This window comes from Protopterus annectens, chromosome 5.part1, assembly GCF_019279795.1.
Source record: "Protopterus annectens isolate FY-2018-M chromosome 5.part1, PAN1.0, whole genome shotgun sequence".
Classification (NCBI taxonomy): Eukaryota; Metazoa; Chordata; order Ceratodontiformes; family Protopteridae; genus Protopterus; species Protopterus annectens.
In genome coordinates this window covers 601600901-601622247 of record NC_056736.1, presented here as the reverse complement: position 1 = coordinate 601622247, position 21347 = coordinate 601600901, and the positions used below count along the sequence as shown (strand labels likewise).

At 43.5% G+C, this 21347-nt stretch overlaps 1 protein-coding gene across 1 annotated transcript in view; it reads right to left on the bottom strand.

Moving 5' to 3' along the window:
• LOC122803239 (breast cancer type 2 susceptibility protein homolog) overlaps positions 1–21347 on the bottom strand; it is a 675913-nt gene that overhangs the window by 248887 nt on the left and 405679 nt on the right. The gene's annotated exons all lie outside the window — the stretch shown is intronic.

Sequence of the window (21347 nt, the reverse complement as noted above, 5' to 3'; positions counted from 1 at the left end):
ACATGAAAACCATATTTGGAGCTCAACATGAAGGACAGGGGTGTCCTTATAATCTCTTGTTCTTCCAAAAGTCCATTGTGAAAAAGCTTGGGGGTTGGTAAGTGGAGAGTTGGGGGAAGAATGAAAATGGACAACAAACCAACGTTACTGTAAGTACATTAACTTTTTTATCTGATGTTGTCCATTTTCATTCTATCCTCAGCTGTTGGGACAGAGTCCCCAGCTACCTAAATTCCTGGGTGAACTCTAAGGATGGATATTCCTGAGCACAGTTGAGCCAAAGTTGCTCTTCTCCTCGAAACCAGATCCAGTTTGTAATGAGTAATAAAGGTATAATGTTTGGCCCAAGTTGAAACTGCACGTATGTCATCCATGGAAGCCCCAGAGAGGAATACTGAAGAAGCTGCCATGGATCTAGTTGAATGTGCTCTTAAAAGTTTTGGTAAGGATAGTCTCAATTTGTTGTAGATAAGTGATATGCAATCCTTCAGCCATCTGGCTAGTTACCTTTGCAACTGGTTTTCCTAATTTAGCCTCCACAAAGGCCACCAACAGTTGATCTGTCTTTCTAATTTCTTTTGTTTTGTGTAAGTAAAAACAATTGTCTGCGAACATCCAACAAACTCACCTTTGTCTGTAAATTTAGAAAAGAAAACTGGCAAATTAATGGATGGATTAATATTGGATTCTGACACCACCTCAGGAAGGAAAGAAGCGTTGGTACTTAATGTTACTCTGTCCTTATCAAAGATTAAGTAGGGAGGTTTAGAGGACAATGCTTGAAGTTCTGAAATTCTTCTAGCAGAGGTAATGGACACTAGAAATTCCAGGTCAGAAACTTAAGATCACATTTAGCTACTAGTTCAAAGGAAGAATTATTTAAGGCCTGCAGTACCAAATTCAAATCCCATGGAGGAGTAGGATCTTTATACAAGGATCTTAGCAGGAGTGTGACTCTCAAAATTGCTTTACAAAGTTTAGAAGAGGCCACAGAAGAATTTTCAAATCCAATAAGAAAATTAAAGATCCCTGCTAAATGAACTGTAACTGTCGAGGAGCTAGCTCTTTCATTAAAAATCAATGCCAAAAATTCAAGTATACAATTTACAGGCGCTGAGAAAGGTTCAATGTGTTTTTGTTGCGCCCAGCAAGTGAACCTTTTCCATTTACTTGTGTAAAGTGTTCCTGTAGAAGGCTTCTGGGAAGATTAAAAAATATGAATAATGGGGAAGAGAGCATTGGCTGTCTGGGCTATTAACAGAATTTTAGAAACCACTATGTCAGCTTGAAATATCCAGATGAGTCATACCTGTCAGGTGAGAGAGGAGGTCTGGAATTGGATCCAGAATCCAAGGTTGGTAAAGCAGATGAAGCCATTGGAAGGGGAACCAAATCTGTCAAGGCCAGTATGGTGCAATGAGAATAACTTTGTTCTTCAACCTGGCAGCTTTCTACAGGAATTTTGGAATTAGGGAAATTGGTGGATAAGCATAAATACCAGGAGGAATTCTTCAGCGATTTCCCTGGAGGTGAGATGAGGGCAAAGTAGATGTTGCTCTTGTTGTTTAGGGGAGAAGTAAAAAGATTACAGCAAGGCTGGCCCACTGACAGAAAATAATTTCTGTCACTTTCATGTTGAGAGACCACTCATAAGGTAGAAAAATGGACTTGCTCAATTTATCTGCTATCACACCGGACTTCCCCAGAATGTGTATTGCTATGAGAAAGCGGCTGGCTGAGATTGCCCATTGCCACACACTCAGTGCTTCTTGAAACAAGGTGTATGATCTTGTTCCTCCTTGCTTGCTGAAGTAACAAACTGTTGACAAATTGTCTGTATGAATTGCAATTGCCCCTAAAGGGACAACATAAGGCCTGCAATGCTAAAAGCACTCTAGGACATTGATATGAAAGTTGGCCTTCTCGGGGGACAAAGTGCCTTGGACTGTTTCCCCAGGAAGTGCCCCCCCCATCTGGGGAGCTTCCATGGTCACCATTGCCTTGGGTTGAAGGAGAATGAAAGGACGGCCATGTAGAACCTGATATGACTGACTCAACAACCACTGGTATCTCTTGAATGCCTGAGTGATTCTTATTTGTGCTGACATGAGCTGGTAAAGAATCGACCACTGTGTTGTTACCATCCTCTAAAGATTTCTCATACGAAATCTTGCTAGAGGAGCTAAGATTATGGCAGCTGATCTTGTCCCCAAGGATTTAAGGATCAATTGGGCTGAAATTTTGGTACTGTGAATTATTTTCCTGACCTGGAATCTGATATTCTGTACTCTTGAGAGAGGAAGAGAAGCTGTCACTGATATCGTGTTGAAGACTGCCTCTATGAATTCTAAAGTCTGAGTTGGTTGCAACTGAGACTTCTTATAATTTATTGTTATCCCCAGATGAGAACAAATCTGCTGCTGTTAGTAGATGCCTAGTTGGGGTGGTAATCAGCCAGTCATTAAGACATGGAAACACTTGGAATCCTTGCTTTCCTCTGAGTGGAACATTGGGAATGTTGCATACAGTTGGGGGTGTAAGGGAAAATGGGAATTATATAACCTCTGGAAATAATCCTCTGCACCCAAGTATCTTTAGTTATCTGTAGCCAGGCTCTCTGGTGCAGGGATAGTCAACACCCAAATGAATCCAGAGGTGGACAATTGAGCCTCCTTTCAAGAGTGCTGGTACAATCTACCAGAAGAGTAATCTCTGGACCCCTGGTTTTGCAGGCCTCCTCGGCTGTGGAGGCGTCGTCATCCATTAGAGTTCCCTCCTCTGCCCCTAGGAGATCTATCTTCACTTGTGTCCTGGAAAGGACCCTAGGACTTTCTGAAAAACATCTTCTGACCCCCTCGTTGATTCCTAGAAAAAGATCTGAGGGGTTGAAAATGTACGCACACTGCAAAGAGCATCTTTCCATCCTTCTCATACCTGGAAAGTGTGTCCTTCACTTCTGGGCCAAACAACGAACACCGTCAAATGGTGCATTCACAAATGAGGACTTGAAAGGCTCTGCAAAATCACATAAGCACATCCAGACATGCCTCGTAATGGATATGCCTGAACCCACAGTCCTTGAGGCCCCTTGGGTTGCATGTACGATAAGCCTCTTTGGGACTGGCACATTTACTAAAGACAATCATAAGACCTTCTTCACATATGTCCGCAATTTCAAAGGAAGCACTCAGATCTGCTCAGAACTGGTGGTCAAGGACACCACATACACAAACGCTGTAGATGGCAAAGACGTTCAGCGAAAACTTCACCTTTCTGTCCCCCAGTACCTGCCCCTCTCCCCTTACCTCTATGGAGCAAGCCATCACTGCCCTTTCAAAGGCAAAAAATACAGCCTCCATGAGACCGATAACATCACAGGCTGCATCCTACAAGTTGCATCTTTAAATGGCTTCATTATTGCATATCAGCATTCTATATACTAATGTATTGATATCTAATATATAAGATAGTAGTATGATCCATATATGTACATATATGTTTACTGTACGATGAATTGAGTATTTGAGTTTTACTTTTTCATATTTTCATGAGATTTTAAATATTTATTTACATTTTAATAAGTTATTACATTTCATAATAGACTCATGAATACTAGGTTTTATTTTTGTGAGTGGATCAATTTATTCCATCGCTTATTTATTTATTTACTTATTTGCTATTTATGAATGTTATGCTGAGACTCTGATTTCAATAGCCACTTTTATAGTCATTCTAAACAGATATATATAGATATTCAAACTTACACTCACATACCATGAGTACTTTTATACACATGTTTATGAATTTAAAACATGTTTACATGCCATTTCATAATATGAGGAATGTGTTATATTTATATACGTTAACATATACCTACTGTTGAATTTTAATGGCTCCACATCATTGCTCTTTTACATATGTTAATATTTATGGTTATCCATATTTATGTTTGCAGTCAGTTGCCTAGATATTGATTATATGTTTATTGATTCGCACATACTGAAATTTTACTATGTAGTGAAGTATGTGCTCCGAATCTATTTTTGAGATTTATAGTGTTAACCTACACAAGTTTGAAATTGTTTTTTTAACTCAACTGCGCTTTTCAATTCGACTGCGTTTTTTAACTTGACTGCGTTTTACATTATTTATATGCACAAGCACTTTACTCACTGAAGAATGAGATGTTCGCTCATTCTATTTGAAGAGGTCTTAACAAACACAAGTTTTTACATATTTATATTTGTCTTACTGTTTTATACCACATGATCGTTGATTTTATTACAACGGTTTTGTTCTTCATATGACAGGTTTAAATGGATATGAGACACAAATTTTTTGTCCAGAGATGTATATATTTCTATGTGATTTATACATATAATATATGGTCATTTGATAGAATGCATTCATTGTTAGTAACTTGTCAGCGTTGGTATCCTGTGAATTCTCGCAAGTCTTAGTACTTGTTTTGTTTCATGGTCAAGGTGCATGATTCCATGTACTAGTTTTGGAACTACCATATATATTATATTTCATTTTATATTGGACTACATCAAATGTATAGTTTTTGACACAAATCAGAGCTTACCTAAGGTGTTTTTTATGATGGTTTATGTCATGTTTTTATGCAAACTTTCTATACAAACTTGTTGAGCAAAACATATAGCGTTGCTTCATTTGGTGTTTTATGCTGCTTTTGTTGCAATGGTTTTAAATTGTTCTAAATTGTTTCATCTGTTTAATTGCTTGATTGATTAAGTGCATTGTTTAATTAAAGAGAATTTACTTAGTGAGTATATATATGTACAGCCTAGTAGAATACTTTTGTTAAGGATCTGAAGAAGCGTGTTTGATACACGTGAAAGCACTTGTCCGAAATAAATTATTCCATTTATTGTGGTGGTCAGACTCCAGTGTGTTACTTCATCCTACATGAACTCAGGCAGGAACTTACAGCACCATTAGGCACCCTACTTAACCAAAGTCTGAGCACTGGCTTCATCCCAGCCAAGTCGAGGACAGCCACCGTCATCCCTCTGCACAAAAGTGGAGTGTCCACCAACACTGGAAATTATAGGCCTATGAGCCTAACTAGCCTGAAATGCAAGGCCATGGAACAAGAATATCATGAACCTCATTAACAAGGACATTGGCAACCTTCAAACACTCAATCCCACACAGTTTGGTTCCCTCAAAGTGAGGTCTTGCCTGTTAAAATTGGTCGACTTCTATGAGACAGTCACCAAAGCCATGGAAGAGGGGATGACTGTGCACACCTCCTACCTTGACCAGGCCAAAGCCTTCAACACTATTCCCCCACTTGGTTTAATAGATGAACTCTCTCAACTAGGAATCAATCCATATGTTATCAGATTGGTAGCTAACTGGCTCACTGACAGAACCCACCATGTCAAAATACGGGAAGCCACCTCAATCAGTAGACCTGTAACGAACGGTGTACCCCAGGGATTGGTCTTGGGGCCTCTATTTTTGGGATATACTTTTCTGAGGTGCAGGCCAAAACCAGTGGGCTGTGGCTGACTAAGTCTGCAGATGACTGCAAGATTGGCGCTATCATCAATTCCCCTAGTGATATGGACATCCTCCAAGAGGGTCTCACTCAAACAAACGACTAGTGCCAGAAACATGGCCCTCAAACTGAATGTCAAAAAATGCATCATCCCCCTTGGGGAGAGTGACATCACCACAAATTATCACATTAATAACAAGGTCCTAAGCACACAATCAGTTGTGAGGGACATGGGCACCCAAGTTGAGAGCAAACTGACTTTTGACCACCATATTGCATCCACTGTACAGAAAGCTTTCTACATGGCCCACCTCATTAGGAAGGGTATCTTATCCAGGGGCAAAGAGATCATAACATCCCTGTATTCTTCCCTTTTAAGACCCATTGAGTACAACACCCCTTTTGGTATGTACTTCACAAAGCACATGCAGCAGCTGGATAGACCACAGAGGTTCCCCATGAGGAGAATCCAAGGCCTCAAACAGCTACCCTACACAGATAGGCTAAAAGCCCTCTTCCCTCTACTCAGTCTCATACAGACTCCTTAGAAGTGACCTCTGTCTCACATACAACGCAATCTCAGACCTCACCTTGATGGGACTGCTGCATATTTGTAACTCAAGCTCCACTCGAGTAACCCGCACTCAAGACCTCAACCTGGTCTGTGACATCAACAGGACTTGTTGGCGGGAAAGATTTGTGTCCCAGAGATTCCACCTTCTGTGGAATAGACTCTCTCTCCATGTCAAGCAAAGTACTTCATTAACCCTTTTTAAGTGCAACCTGGATAACTGGATGGGGAACAGAAAATACACCCCTAGGATTCCACCGGTGTCCCTGCTGGACAGGGTCATCAGGTGCTGACTTGTCAGAATATGGGCTAAATTATTGGCTAGGCTTGTAGGGGGCCTTAGGGACAATAGCCTAGTAACTTCCTGTGATTATGGACGAATTTGAAATGGATTGAAGGGTAGCCAACTGACAGGCCTCAGAAGATTGAGCCTCAGAAGTAATAGTCCCAGAAAGTTCCTTGATCAAGTCCCTTTGTAGCCTACTAAAATGTGCAAAATAGTTCAGTGACCTAACAGCAAAGGTCACTGATGCATAAACATGCTTCCCAAATCCGTCCATTGCCCTAGACTTTGTTCAGAAAGTTTCTTCTTAGTGGCAGCTACCATGACCATAGCATCCACTGGCACCCCCCTTACTCCAGAATTTCTTCCTGATTGGTGGAGCTAGAATCTGAGCTGGCCTCTTAGAGACTGGCTCACCTGAGTCAGGTTCCTTGCATGCCTGCCTGGAGACCAAATCATTGAGCTCATTGGTGGGCAGAGTAACCAAGGAAGTAGGCTATCTCCAAAACCTTCCAGAAATACCAATTCCTCTGGTGAAGCACGGCTGGAGGACCAACCACCTCTCTGCTTAAGGATCTTCAGAATGTCTCCAAATGAGACATCTTCTGGAGGTGATCGTGTGGACCCTTCTCCTTTAGTGAAGTCAGTATAGTACAGTTGTGTACCTACCATAAATGTAGATGTTCGAGTGTATTCACTGTTGCAGTCATTACACTTGGGTTATCCTGCTGGCAGGCTACCCGCAGTTGGCCTGAATTACAAAGTCCTGGTCCGGCGTCGGTTGCTGTCGCCTCTTCCCTGACGTCAGTGCGTCAGGGGAATATAAGATGCAGCCGATGCCATTTTCTTCAGTTTTTCTTGCCACAGATGTCAGGTGCCCCCAAAAGGGTAGGCTAAAAACATTGCTTATAAAAAGCATGCACTAAAATAAACATTACCTTCATCTACAAGCAAATACACCACATAGGTTGTATAGAATAGAGAATAAGTCCCAGCAAAGAAAGGGGGATGGTGGGTGGGTAACCTGGACTGCAACAGTGAATACACTCGAACATCTACATTTATGGTAGGTACACAACTGTATTATGTTCATTGTGTTTCACTGTTGCAGTCATTACACTTGGGTTGAATCCCAAAGCTGAGGTTGGGCGGCTGGGTCTAAATAGAATTAGGAGTGGCTATGAGGCCCTGCAGAACTGCAGTGGCAAAGCCTGCTCTGGATTTAGAGTATAGAGGTAAGTGGTAGTGCTTAGTAAAAGTGTGCACTGAAGTCCAAGTTGCAGCCTCCAAAGTATCCTTGGTTGGTACTCCTCTGAGGGAGGCTGCTGAGGTGGCTGCTGCCCTGGTCGAATGTGGTCTAATGCCCTTAGGCACTGATTTGCCATGTTGTGAATAGCAGAAACGATGCAGTGTCCTATCTATTTTGAAATAGTCTGTTTTGAGATAGCCTTTCCTTGTGATCCTGCTGCATATGCTACTAAAAGTTGCTCAGTCTTTCTGAAAGCTTTAGTTTTGTCCAAGTAGAAGCGCAGCTGTCTGTGTATGTCCAAAGAATGCAGAAGTCTCTCCCCTTTATTCTGTGGGTTTGGATAAAATGTAGGCAAATTAATGGTTTGGTTAAGAGCCACACTGGACACTACCTTAGGCATAAATGTTGGGTTTGTCCTTAGAGAAACCCTGTCCGGATGGAAGATAATAAAAGGTTCCACAGCCATTAATGCCTGTAACTCTGAGACTCTTCTTGCTGAAGTTATTGCTAGGAGCAGAGCTGTTTTCCACGATAAGAATTTTATCTCAGCTGTATTGGCAGGCTCAAAAGGAGGCAGTGTGAGTTTTTCCAAGACAAAACTGAGGTCCCATGCAGGTATTGGTGCTCTCCCTGGAGGTCTTATGCTTTTGGCCCCTCTGAGATACTGCCTAAGCAATGGATGTGAAAAAATAGGTGGGTCCGTATTGTAATGAGCTGAAATGTCAGAGGCATGGATCTTAATTGATGAGAAGGATAAGCCTTTGTCCAGCATCTCAGTTAGGTATTCTAAAATCTGAGGAATATTTGGAACAAGCGTGTCAATTCCTTGTGCTTGGTTCCAAGCACAGAATCTCTTCCATTTTTCTGCATAAGATTTTCTGGTGCTGGGCCTCCTGGCCTCCAAAATAACATCCATAACTGCTTTAGAGAGAGGTGTATTCTGAATGTTTACACTATCCGCCATGCAGCCAGATTTAGGGTTCTGAGTTGGCTGTGCAGGATCTGATTGTTTTGTTGGGTCAGTAAATGAGGAATTTGAGGCAATGTCCAGGTTGAGCCTTGAGACAAGCTCCTTAGGATTGGGTACCAGTGCTGGCGTAGCCAATCCGGGGCAATCAGTGTCATTTGTGGCTTCTCTTGTATGACCTTTAGGAGTACCTTGAGGAGGAGAGGCAGTGGAGGAAAGGCGTATACTGTAAGGTTGTTCCAGCTGAATGACAAAGCATCCACTTTCCATGCTTATTTGTGATAAGTCCTTGTGCAGAATCTCTGTAGTTGGCAGTTGTGGGGAGAGGCAAACAGATCTATGTCTGGGCATCCTCATTTCCTTGTTATCATGTTGAAGATTGGTGGATCTAGTTTCCACTCCTGAGGATCCATGAGGTTTCTGCTTAATTCGTCTGCCAGAGCATTTGTTTTTCCTGGCAGGAATTGTGCTTGCAGGTGTACTTGGTAAGTCAATGCTGTGTTCCACAAAATCATGGCTTGTCTGCAGAGGGGGTAAGAATGTGTGCCTCCCTGCTTGTTTATGTACCACATGACTGTAGTATTGTCCGTCTTTATCAGCAGTTGTCCTGGATGAAGTAGGTCCTTGAAGGTTGTCAGAGCATTTTGTACAGCTAGCATCTCTTTTTGATTGATGTGAAGATGACTTTGGCTTGCGGGCCATGTGACCTGAATACATTTTCCTGCCATGTGGGCCTCACAGGCATAATCTGATGGATCTGTTGTTAGTGTTTGCCTGGCTTGTGGGTAAAGTGAATGGCTGTCCTTTGTTGTGGTGACAGGCCTGTGCCCACCATCGAAACTCCTGTTGCAGGCAGGGAATGAGTGAAATTAATGATTCCAGGCTGTGGCAATGTTGAGTCCAAACACTTTTTAGATACCATTGTAGCTTCCTCATATGCAGTCTTGCATATGGAATTAGCAGAATGCAGGATGCCATGCAGCCCAGAGCCTGCAGGATTTTTCTTGCAGATAACTGGGTCTTTGTTGCCATGCTTCCGAAGTAAGAATTCAGTTGCCTTTGTTTGTCTGGCGTGAGATAAGCCATCTGGGCAGTTGTATTTAAGCTTGCACCCGGGAATATTATCTCTTGAGAGGGTACTAGTTTTGATTTCTTTTCGTTTACTGTGTACCCTAGGCAAATTAGTAATCTTTTTACAAACGCCAAATTCTTTAGTAGAATGTCTTTGGTCTCTGCTTGAATAAGGCAGTCATCCATGTAGGGATATATTTGAATTCCTCTGTCTGCAAAATGCAATTACTGGTGCCAGGCATTTTGTGAAGACCCTGGGCACAGTAGATAAGCCAAAGGGCAGTGCAGAGAATTGGTAGTGCATTGAGCCAGCTATGAATCTGAGGTATCTTCTGCAAGATTGTCTGATTGGGACATGCAGATATGCCTCTCTGAGGTCCAAAGTTACAAGCCAAGCGTTCTTGCCCAACATGGGCAGAAGCTGCTGCAGAGTCAACATTTTGAATTTTGGAACGTCCAGAAAAGTATTTAGAATAGACAGGTCCAGAATTGGTCTCCAGGCTTTGTCCTTTCTTGGTACTAAGAAAAGTCTTGAGTAAAATCCTTGTCCCTGCTCTTGTTGTGGTATTGGCTGAATAGCCCTCATGTCCATGAGAGATGAAACTTGTTCTGGCATACCTTTTGCCTTTGGAAGAGTGTGAAAGTGGAACCTGTAGCCCTGAGTGACTATATTTAAGACCCATTTGACCTGGGTGATCATGTGCCAATTTTGTGAAAAAAGTGCTAGCTTTCCCCCTAAGGGTGCTGCCAAAAGATAAGTGCTTGGCAGAGGGAAGTCATTGGGACCGCTTCCTATATGGCTGTGATTTGTCTTCTCCACTTTTGGAGGTAGAAGCACCCCATTGTTTGGGCCTGTATGAGCCCTGGGGCTGTTGTCTGCCTCTAGGGCATCTGTATCTGCCTCTTTGTGGCCTGTCTGACACTGGAAAAGACCAATTCTTAAAAGGCCAGTTCATGCTAAATCTGGATGGCTGTACCTGTAAGAAATCATTTACTGTCTGCATAGATTTAGCTTTATCCTCCATTTTCTTCAACACCTCTTCTGCCTTAACACCAAACAAAGTATCATGCTGTAACGGAGCATCCAAATCATTTTGCTTTAACATGATCAGGCAGATTCTGTTCCTTTAACCAAGCATGCCTTCTAATGACAGAACCTGTAACAGCGGCCCTGCAAGAGGCCTCCAGTGAATCAAAACCACATTGTAAAGTATGTTTTCCCACTTGTTCAGATGCATGCAATAAATCCTGCATTTCCTTGTTCTCAAAACATTCAGAATTTGTCAACATTTTCTGTTTTAGCAATGACATTAAGTATTGCTGATATTTAAGCATATGAAACTGACAATTTAAAGCCCTTACAGCCAAGATAGCAGAAGTGTAAACTTTTTTCCCCCCATCTGTTCGGTGCCCTTGAATCCCTATCTGAGGGGACAGGGTTTTTGCAGTAGAGGCCTTGACCCCTTTGGGACCCTGAGATATAGTTTCTGGGTCAGCAGCAGGGTTTTTATATAGAAATTTATGAGAATCTGGAACCCTGTAGTATCTGCCTGGCTTAACAGGTGCAGGAGGTACAGAGTGGGGAGACAGTCCGGACTCTGAAAATACATCATCTACAATGTCTAGAACAGGTGGAATAGCAATAGGTCTGTGCTGAGGTAGTAGAAGAAAGTCTCTGAGCCTTTTATTAGATTCTGAGTAATCTTGGCTCTCCCAGTGGAAATGTTCCCTCATGGTATGCAGGGTTTCCCCAAAGGAAAAGCTGAAGGAATAGATTATTCAACATCAGAATCCTCATAGGGAGGAAGAGAGTATCTCTGTTCTGAAGACGAGTCAGAGGAAATGGAAACCTGATCAGAGGAATCATATTCAGTGTCTTGCGTAGGCCTCTTATCAGGAGGGGGATGGGAACCCCTGATCAAAGTAATTAGGTCTTCGACCATTTTGAGCATCTGTTTCTTAGGCATGGAAGTCTGTCCTGGAGAATGCTGTACTTGTTTCCTTGTCTTTAAAGCTGTTTTAGTCTTTGTCTTGGATGCTGAAGTTGGCTTGATATAAAGCTGTGTAGGTCTGAAAACACCCTCAGAAGCCGATGCCTGCTCAGCGGCTCCGGACCCATCTGAGGGATTAGTTTCCAAAGGCCCAATACCTTGAGTATCCAGAGGCCTAGTTGTCTCCACGTGGGAGTCGGAGGTGGCCTGTGGCTTTGAGGTAGCGGGTGTCAGGGGCTGTGAAAGCGCCTCACTGAGAACCGGCGACTGGCCTAGAAGAGGCTTCGTCGTGGGTTTTGGACCTCGGATGCCTGTCCTTTTCTTTTTCCTTGCGCTTTTTATGAACTCCGGTCATCGGCTGTTCCGACGGCATTTTATAGTTAAATCTTCGGCCAAAGTAATGAAATGCAAAATCGTACCGACGTTTAATAGTGCGTTGGTTAAATCTAGCACAAAACCGACAACTAGCAACGTCGTGGTCAGGGCCTAGGCAAGGAAGACAGTAAGAATGAAAATCCTTATGAGGTATTTGCTTCCCACAAGAAATACAATTGTTAACTTTTTCTGACATTGGTCTGGAGCAAGAAAAAAGTTTCCCCAACGGGGTACTTAGCTTTATTGAAGACTTCGGATCTGAAATTCAATTTCGAAAATCTCAGGAGTTGGCCGACCGGCACTTGCGAACTGCTTTTGCTTCGGGCACCGCGCGGCAAGAAAGACTGAAGAAAATGGCGTCGGCTGCATCTTATATTCCCCTGGCGCACTGTCAGGGAAGAGGCGACAGCAACCGACGCCAGACCAGGACTTTGGAATTCAGGCCGACTGCGGGTAGCCTGCCAGCAGGATAACCCAAGTGTAATGACTGCAACAGTGAAACACGATGAACATCCTCAGCGACGAACTGTTGTGGAGAGTCCAACTGCCTCCTCTTGCACTTCCTCTTCCTCGGGATTGCCTTGGTGGGATGTTCAAGTAAGGTGTCAGAAAAGATTGTAAGACCCTGTTGGGTGGTCTGGATGCCTTCAGCTGGTTGTCCCTGTGGCACAGAATGATGTGGCTCAAAGCACAGAGACATTTAGGAACTAGATTGGAGATCCAAAGAGGCTGGATCCGTCCTGTCGAAACAGAAAACACTTTTTTCACTACCTTGAAGGCAGACTGCCCCTGAGAGCAAGACAGCGGCTCCAAGAAGGCAGGTTTCTGGAGCACTGCCTCCCTCTGTCCCAAGAGCAACCTCCCTAAGGCGGAAGTTTGAGCTGAGCTATTCAATACCGAAGCTCCAAGGGGGCAAGGACGGCTCCAAAAACCTCAGAGTTAACACCCGGATTTGCATCCAAAGAAGTCAGAGCCAATGCACTAGGAGAAATCTTTGAATCTGAAGATACCAACATCTTTGGATCTGAGCCAGTCAAACTCGGAAGGTTTGGATCCAGGGACTATGAAACAACCAGTGGGATCAGAGAAGGAGCAGGCAATGGTGGTGCACAGAACAGTTGTGTAAAATCTTACCATAACCATAGATGTCCTTCCCTTCCATGTTGTAGTATTCTGTACTCTTGGGTTTCCTTGTTTTGCTACCCGAACGTCCAGCCAGTCTTCAAAGGTTTGTAGTCACTGCAAGGTGCGTGGAACGTCTGACATAGCTAGACGAGCATGGGCCATAAAAGTGACATCTGCATGCACCAGACCTCAGAACGGAGTGCACCAGTAGGACTTCAGTCCCAGGACAAGCGGTGCCACTCCTGTGCCATCCAAGAAGGGAAAGCTAGATCAGTAGGAGGGAGGGAGGGAAGGAATACTACAACATGGAAGAGAAGGACATCTATGGTTATGATAAGATTTTATACTACTATTCTATGTCCTTCTATTCACATTTTGCAGTATTCTGTACTGTTAGGTGAGTGCCAAAGCTCACTGTGAGGACGAGGGTGGCAGTTAGGAGGAATTCTCAATTAATCTATGGAGGATAGCCCTGGCGAATCCAGCCCTGGACCTAGAAATTTGGTCTAACTTGTAATGTTTGGTGAATGTATGGACAAATGTCCAACTGGCTGTCTCTAGAATCGTGGTGGTGTCCAGAACTTTGAAAAAAGCTCCAGAAGAGGCCATGACCCTAGTGGAGTGTGGTTTGACCTGTGTCCCAATGATTTCCCATGGTGTGCACAGCAGAAGTTAACAGCTCTGGAAATCCAGGAAGAGACGGTTTGTTTAGTTACTCCTTTTTTCCCAGGGTCCTGGGCTGGAAGGAGACAAATAACTGGTCAGACTTCCTCAAGGACTTAGTTTTGTGCAGGTAGAACCTAATCTGCCTGTGCACATCAAAGGAGTGTAAGACTCTCTGACTGTCACCTTGTGGTTGGGCAAGGAAGGTGGATGGTTTGAGATTAAGGAAAGCTCATTGACCATCTTGGGCATGAAGAATGGATTGGTCTTAAGGGTTACCCTGTCTTTGTGGAAAATGAGAAGGGGGGTGGCCATGAGGGCTTGCAACTCAGACACTCTTCTAGCCAAGGTTAAGGCCACAAGGAGAACTGTTTTCCATGAGTAGTACTTTAGACAGGCCTTAGATGCCGGTTCAAAGGAGGCAGTATGAGCTCTAACACAATTCAGGTCTGGGGGGGGGGGGCTTCCTGGGGGGCCTGAGATGTAGCACTCCTTTTAAGAACAGCTTTGTGGGTAACCTGGAAGCCAGAGGGTGTTCCAGAAGCAGGCAGGCTGAAATGGCAGACAGATGAGCCTTGATGGAGGAATATGCTAATCTTGCCTGTAAAAGTTCACACAGACAGGACAATATGAAAGGGACCACTCTCTGGAAAGGGTCCAACTGTCTCTGAAGACACCATATGTTGAATCTCTTCCACTTGGATACATAAGATCTCCTTGTAATAGGTTTCCTGGTCTCCTGCAGAACTGAGAGCACGTCCTCATTGTATAGATGTCTGCAAGGGATCCACACCCACAGGGTGAGTTGTAGGGATTGCAAGTGTGGGTGGATTAGAGATCTCTTGTCCTGTGTGAAAAGGTCCATTCTGTGGGGTAACTTGTGGTGACTACCCTTGGCTAAATGCAGAAGGAGGGGGAACCAGTGCTGTTTTGGCCAAAAGGGGGCCATCAACAAGATTTTTGGTCTGTCCTGCTGAATCTTCAAGTAGGACTTTCTGAATGAGTGGGAAGGTGGGAATGCATAGAGAAACATAACCTTCCAAGAAACTGAAAAGGTGTCCGTTGCCCTCGCCAGTGGGTTGGGCAACCTGGTACAGAATGAAGGAAGTTGTCTGTTCATGAGGGAGGCAAACAAATCTATTTGCAGTGTACCTCATTTGTGCATTAGATCCAAGAAAATATTCCTGTGGAGTATCCATTTCATGGAACTGTGACAAGGACCTGCTTAAGCTGTCTGCCTGAGAGTTCTGCTCTGAAGGGATGTAAATTGCCTGAAGTGTTACCCCCTGTTCCGTAGCCAGCTCCCACACTAGGAGAGCTAGTCTGCATAGCAAGAAAATTTTGTTCCCCCCTGTTTGACATACCACAGAAATGTAGTATTGTCTGTGAATAGTTTTAGTGGGCCCTGTGAGTCTGGGCTGAAAGGCCCTCAGGGCCAGAAGAATTGCTCTCATCTCTCTTGCATTGATGTGCTCCTGTTTGTTGGAGTCTGGCCAGGGGCCTTGGACTTTTAGGGGCCCAAAGTTGCTCCCCATCCCTGGTCTGAGGCGTCTGTGTACATTTCCTGTGTTGGCAGGGGTGGGCCCAGGTTGTTGGTTCAACTGATTCACCTACCAAAGAATCTCTTTCTTGAGACAGGGTAAAAAGGGAATTTTGTACTCCAGAGGATGAATGTGTTGAGTCCAAATGGATATTAGGTACTACTGAAGCTTTCTCATGTGAAGCCTTGCCAATGGTAACATTGGAATAGTGGAAGCCATGTGACCCAGGAGTCTCAGGTACTACCTGGCAGTCATTTCTTTGGTCTGAAGAGCCAAGAGCAGTTACTGTGCTAGATGTTCCACCTTTTGGGTAGGCAGAAATGCCTTCATGACATCTGTCTGAATCCTGCACCCTAGGAACACTAAGTCCTGGGTAGGGGGTCAGGTTGGACTTGGGGTAGTTTATCTGGAAACCCAGTGCCTGCAGAAGGGACAGGGTTGTTTGCAGGTGGAGCTGGAGGGTTTCTCTGCAATCCGCCTGGATGAGCAGGTCTAGATAGAGGAAACTCTGGATCCCTTGGGTCCTGCAGAAGGCAATCACTGGTGCAAGGCACTTGGTAAAGACCCTTGGTGCTGTGGAGAGACCAAAGAGAAAGGCAGAGAACTGATAATGAGAAGAGGCCACATAGAAACGAAGGTATCTCCTGAAATTGAGCCTCATGGGTATGTGAAGGTAGGCATCCTTGATGTCCAAGGTGGCCATGAACTCCCAAGGCAAGATCAGAGGGAAGAGAGTTTGCAAGGTTAGCAACCGTACGGGGGGGGGGGGGGGGGGGCACTTGCAGGAAAAGGTTTAGGTGGGAGAAGTCCAGGATTGGTCTCCAGGATCCATCTTTTCTTGGGACTAGAAAGAGCCTGGAATAGAAGCCTTTTCCCCTTTCTGTCAGTGGGACAGGCTGAATGATGCCTTTGGCCTTGAGGTTGTCCAAAACTGATGGAAAGAGAGGGATACCCCTCCCAGATGGAGTAGTGATCCATGTCATAAAGTACCCATTTTCTATTACTGACAGAACCCACCTGTCCGTAGTGATGCGTCACCACACCGGGAGGCAGTGAGAGAGCTTTACTGATAGTGGGACGGAGGGAGGGGAGGCTTCAAGAATGGCAAGTAGTTCACAGGCTACCTGTCCTGTCTTGAATATGAGGCTTCTGAGCTGGGGGTTGAGTAGGTCTGGCACGAGTGGATTGCTTCATGGCAGCTTTCCTAGATCTGGGAGGGGGAGGTGGAGCAGAGTGCTTCCTAATAAATTGCATCTTAGATGGGTAGTTCCTATGAAACTTGGGGATAGGAGAGGCAAACAGATGTTTGAGGTCTTGAAGTTCCTTCCCCTTTTGTTGTAAAGTCTTAAATAGCTCTGCTGCACTGGTGCCAGAGTAGAGTTATCTAAAGGTGGATTAAGATGCTTTGCCCTGATGTCATCAGGTAGTGTCTTAGCCACAAGTACCTTCTGAGAACAGAAGCTGATGTAGCAGACCTTGCTGAGGCCTCAGCAGCATCATAGCTGCACCTAATAGAGTGGCTGGTGACCTGGGAGGTCAGAGAGATGAGGCTGGACAGTTTAGCTTTGGCCGGGAAATTAGGTGTGTCAGACAACTGTTTAGTTACTTTTTCTAGAAGAGCCAAGGCATACTTGGACATGTGGATCTGATAACTGAACGGCCTGAAAGCCAGGGCAGACTATGTGTAGACCTTTTTACCCAAACATTCCATAGCCTTGCCATCTTTGTCTGTGGGGAGAAGGGAAGACTGAAGGAGTTTGGAAGTCATATTTGCAGAAGACTAAGGTTGTGCCTGGGTCAGCTGCAGGACATTTCACTAGGAATTTGGCTGTCTCTGGGACTCTGTAGAAACTATCAGGCCTATGAGGAGAGTCTGGGTTCAAAGCTGCTGCACTAAAAGCATCTAGGAATGCAGGCAGTACTGGGGGGATAGCTGAAGGAGCCGGGGAATCCATCTGGAGCAGTTCATAGTACTTTTTCTGTACCTCTGCCATCTCAGATGAATCCCAATTAAAGTGCTCCCTCATCTTAGCAATAGTCTCACCAAAGGTGAGATCATCTGCTGGGGAATCTGCTTCAGCAGACTCTTCCTCTGGGGAGGCATAGCCAAGAGGGGAGGGAAGCTAAAACACATAGGAGAGTAATTCCTCTGAACAGGACTCAGAGGATTCCTCCTCCTACTGTACCTGACAGGAGTCTAATGCTTGTGGCCTAGGATTCAACACAGGGGAGGGATCCACCCGGTCTGTTGATGCAAGCCTGGGATCCCCCTCGGCGTCAGAAGCAGACGTCTGCAGGGTCTCCAAGGATGTGCCTTCTGCACGGGGTTCTGCGGTTTCCACTCTGATACCTGCTATACCTGAATCACTGGGAACTGATCGTTCCTCCAGGCTGTGGGCGACAGGATGAATGTCGGGAGGTGGAGGCGCAGCTATGGTTTCAGGCCTTAGGGTCTTGGCATTTTTCTTGGGTGGCTCGGCGGGCAGATGGGAAGGCCCTTCCATAGCGAACGCTAACCATTTAAGCTGCTGATTCTCTAAGTAAATACTCAGGGCATGGAGTCTGCTACACAGAGTTTTTGGGATGAAGGCCTGACAAATGGAGCAGGTCTAAGCAAAAGAGACAAAGCTTGTGGGTGTCTTTATGGGGAATCTGATGGCTGCACTTGCACTTACCCTTTCTGGATGACATGAACAAAACACTAGCATGTAATGACTTAAAAACAAAGGGTCTCTTCCAAAAAATAAGGGGGGCTGGAGTTACCGGATTTTGAAATTTACTATTTAGTGATTCAGGCCAATAGGATCTTAAAGACGTCATACTTTGATAGTAGTAGTAGAAAATGGACACCCAAATGGGTGCTCCTAACGTATAAGTATATAAGTGAAGTGGGGGTCAATGTTAAAGCTTTACCCTTTCTAAATGATCGAACAATGAGTAAATATAAGTTAATGGAACACATAAAGAGCTATGTAATGGCAATTCAAACTCTTTTTGCTTCCTTAAACTTATTAAAATATATGATGGTATTCCAACCGTTTCATGGGAACCCTAACTTAACAATTGGTAGTCAATTGATAGATTTAAAGAAATTCCCCTTAATTAAGGAATTAACTGTACTTGATTTGTATCCTTTTCTAGGGGTAGTAGTACATGATATTCTAAAAGAAATGGAACTTCCTATTTCCCATTTAATCATAGTAAGACAGTTGAAGGACTTAGCAATAAACTATTTTAATAACTTTGAAATGAAAGAGGAGGACTTAATCACTTCTCGTAATCTGTGGGAAGCCCTGTTGCAGGATAGAAAATATATAACCGCAGCATATAAATTGATAAAAGAGAGGAAGTATAACAAACACATTCTTTTATCGAGTTACTGGAGGGAGAAATTGATATTGTCAGATGACAATAAGATATTGGAGGCATTCAGTACAACATTAAAGTCTGTATCCCTGCAAAAATTGATTTTTACGCAGTTGATGATTTTCAACAACGCATATTATACTCGTCTCACTCTCCACAAATTTGATCCGAAGAATTCACCTAAATGCCCACATTGCTTAGATCAAACAGCGGATTTGCTTCACATGTTCTGGAGTTGCAGGTGTATTTATAAATTGTGGAATTCACTCAAGTTACAGTTACAAAAAATGGGCTACCAAAACTCAACACTCTCTTGGGAGTTTATGATTCTTCTTATTCCCCCGGAGAATCTAGGAAAATCAAAAAGGATCGTAATTATGAATATTTGTTTATTAATGAAATTATATATAGCCAAAAATTGGTTGAACCCAGACCAGACATCGTGGGGAAATTTCAGATTGATGGCTATACAACATATCTTAGCGCATAAACTCTTAATAAGCGACCATAAGAAAAATATCAACAATATAAAAATATAGGAGCAAATTTTCAATATTGTGTTGGCGTAGAGGTGCCTATCCACTTTTTCTCGGGACTTAGCGTACAATGTAAAATCAGTCTTAGATTAGATAGAAGAGGTAGAGACAATACAGTTCGTTGGCTTGGGAAAAAAAAAAAAAAAAAAAAAACAAAGGGTCTCCAACGGGGTACTTATCCGTAGGATTTTTGACCTGACAGCTGGTAAAGCAGGAACAGCTGACATTTGACTGGCAGCAGAGAAGTTCAGAGGTCTGGTGCATGCAGACATCACTTTTGTGGCCCATGCTCGTCTACCCACGTCAGATGTATTACGCACCTTGCAGTCACTACAAACTTTTGAAGACTGGCTGGACATTCAGGTAGCAAGAGGAGGAAACCCAAGAGTATAGAATGCTGCACAACATGTGAATAGAAGGGCATCAGATGGACGGGCTCCCTAACTGAGGGGATAGAAGCTGGAAGAACACCCATCCATCTGTGCCAATAGGCATCTCCTCATTCTGTCCACATCTTCTTCAGTTAGACTTCTCGATGAATGAGATGAGACTAGGGGTGGTGATCTGGAATGAGGTCTCTCCAAAAAGGGAGATGGTACCCTAGAAAGCACTGGATTCAGGGATGGAGGATATTTATGTCTTGGTAGAATCTTCGGATCTGAAGATTTTTTCGTCAGATCTGAAGGGAGTGGATCTGAGCAGATTTCGAATCTGGTCTCGTTTTTCTTCTTCGGCGGTTCTGAGTAACCAGTCTAAGTGGAAGGTCTTGGAGACTTAGTCAAGGGCTCTTTAATTTTAGTCTTGGGGACTGAGTCCCAGCAATAGCCAATCCAAATAAAGACAGAAGCAATCCTTTTAAAATTAGTGTATTTTTCCTTTACACTATGGCCCTAGGATTGAACTTTTTGCAGACAGAACAATCTTCCTGCAGATGTTGAGGGACTAAACAATAAACACAAAGTGTGCGGATCTGAAAGTGGTAATTTATGCCCATACTTTTGACATTTTTGAAGCAGACAGGTCCTTTATCAGACATGACTACTCCAGATATGAAAGGAGACAGAAAAAATAGAGAAAGATTAATATGTTGTAAACTTAATAAAAAGAAAGGAAATACCAGCAAGCTTGCAACAAACTACACTATCATATAATACAGAAAGAGAATAAGAAAAAACTACCAGCAATGGCAAAAGAGAATTACAATGAGTGTAAAGGGTAAGGGAGATATATTAATATGTTAAAGAAGAGAAACTATCAAGAAAAAAAACACTTATCTTAATATAAGCTTGAGAGCTCAGGGCAATTGCATCTTTTGTGAAAACCGGTAGACGAGACCAGAGGTATGCTAGGGGTTGGTGCATTATGGGTAAGGGAGAAGCTCAACAGCTTTTTGGTGGCCATGAGCTAAAGTAGCGGCCGAGTCTGATCAGAGGATTAGATCCGAACCCTAAATCAAATCAACATTTTTGTCATAGTCCAGACTGGTATTTCCAACTAAGGAGGGATCATAAAGGTTACCATGAATAGTATGTGATGTGAACACAACTCAATGTAACCTTTCAGAATTCATAGACAGCCTCAACTACAGTGCTTTTTCTATCTACTAACTTAAAGGTTACTATAGCTGTATATATCATGCATTCCTCATGGTAACAAAAAATGTGTAAGATACACCCTACACTGATCAACTACATTACAGTGACCATGAAACAGTGGCAGACAACTTTGCAATTAAGCCATGATAAAGGACAAATTATAATCCCACGGATAAAACTTCAAAGGGGGATATTCCAGTGCGACTCTCAGTCACCGCTGTTATTCTGCCTTGCCCTTAACTCATTAAGCTGTCTACTTAACAGCTTAGGCTATGGCTATAATTTCGCTCCTAGAAAATAAAGTGTAAAGACCACTCATCTTCTCCTTGTCGATGATTTAAAACTGTATAGCTCACCAGATGAGGAACTGAAAGCACAACTGCAAGTTGTCAAAGCCTTTTCAGATGATATAAGAATGCCATTTGGTCTTGATAAATGTGCAAAAGCAACCTTTAAAGCAGAAAACCTGTAGCACCAGGAAAAC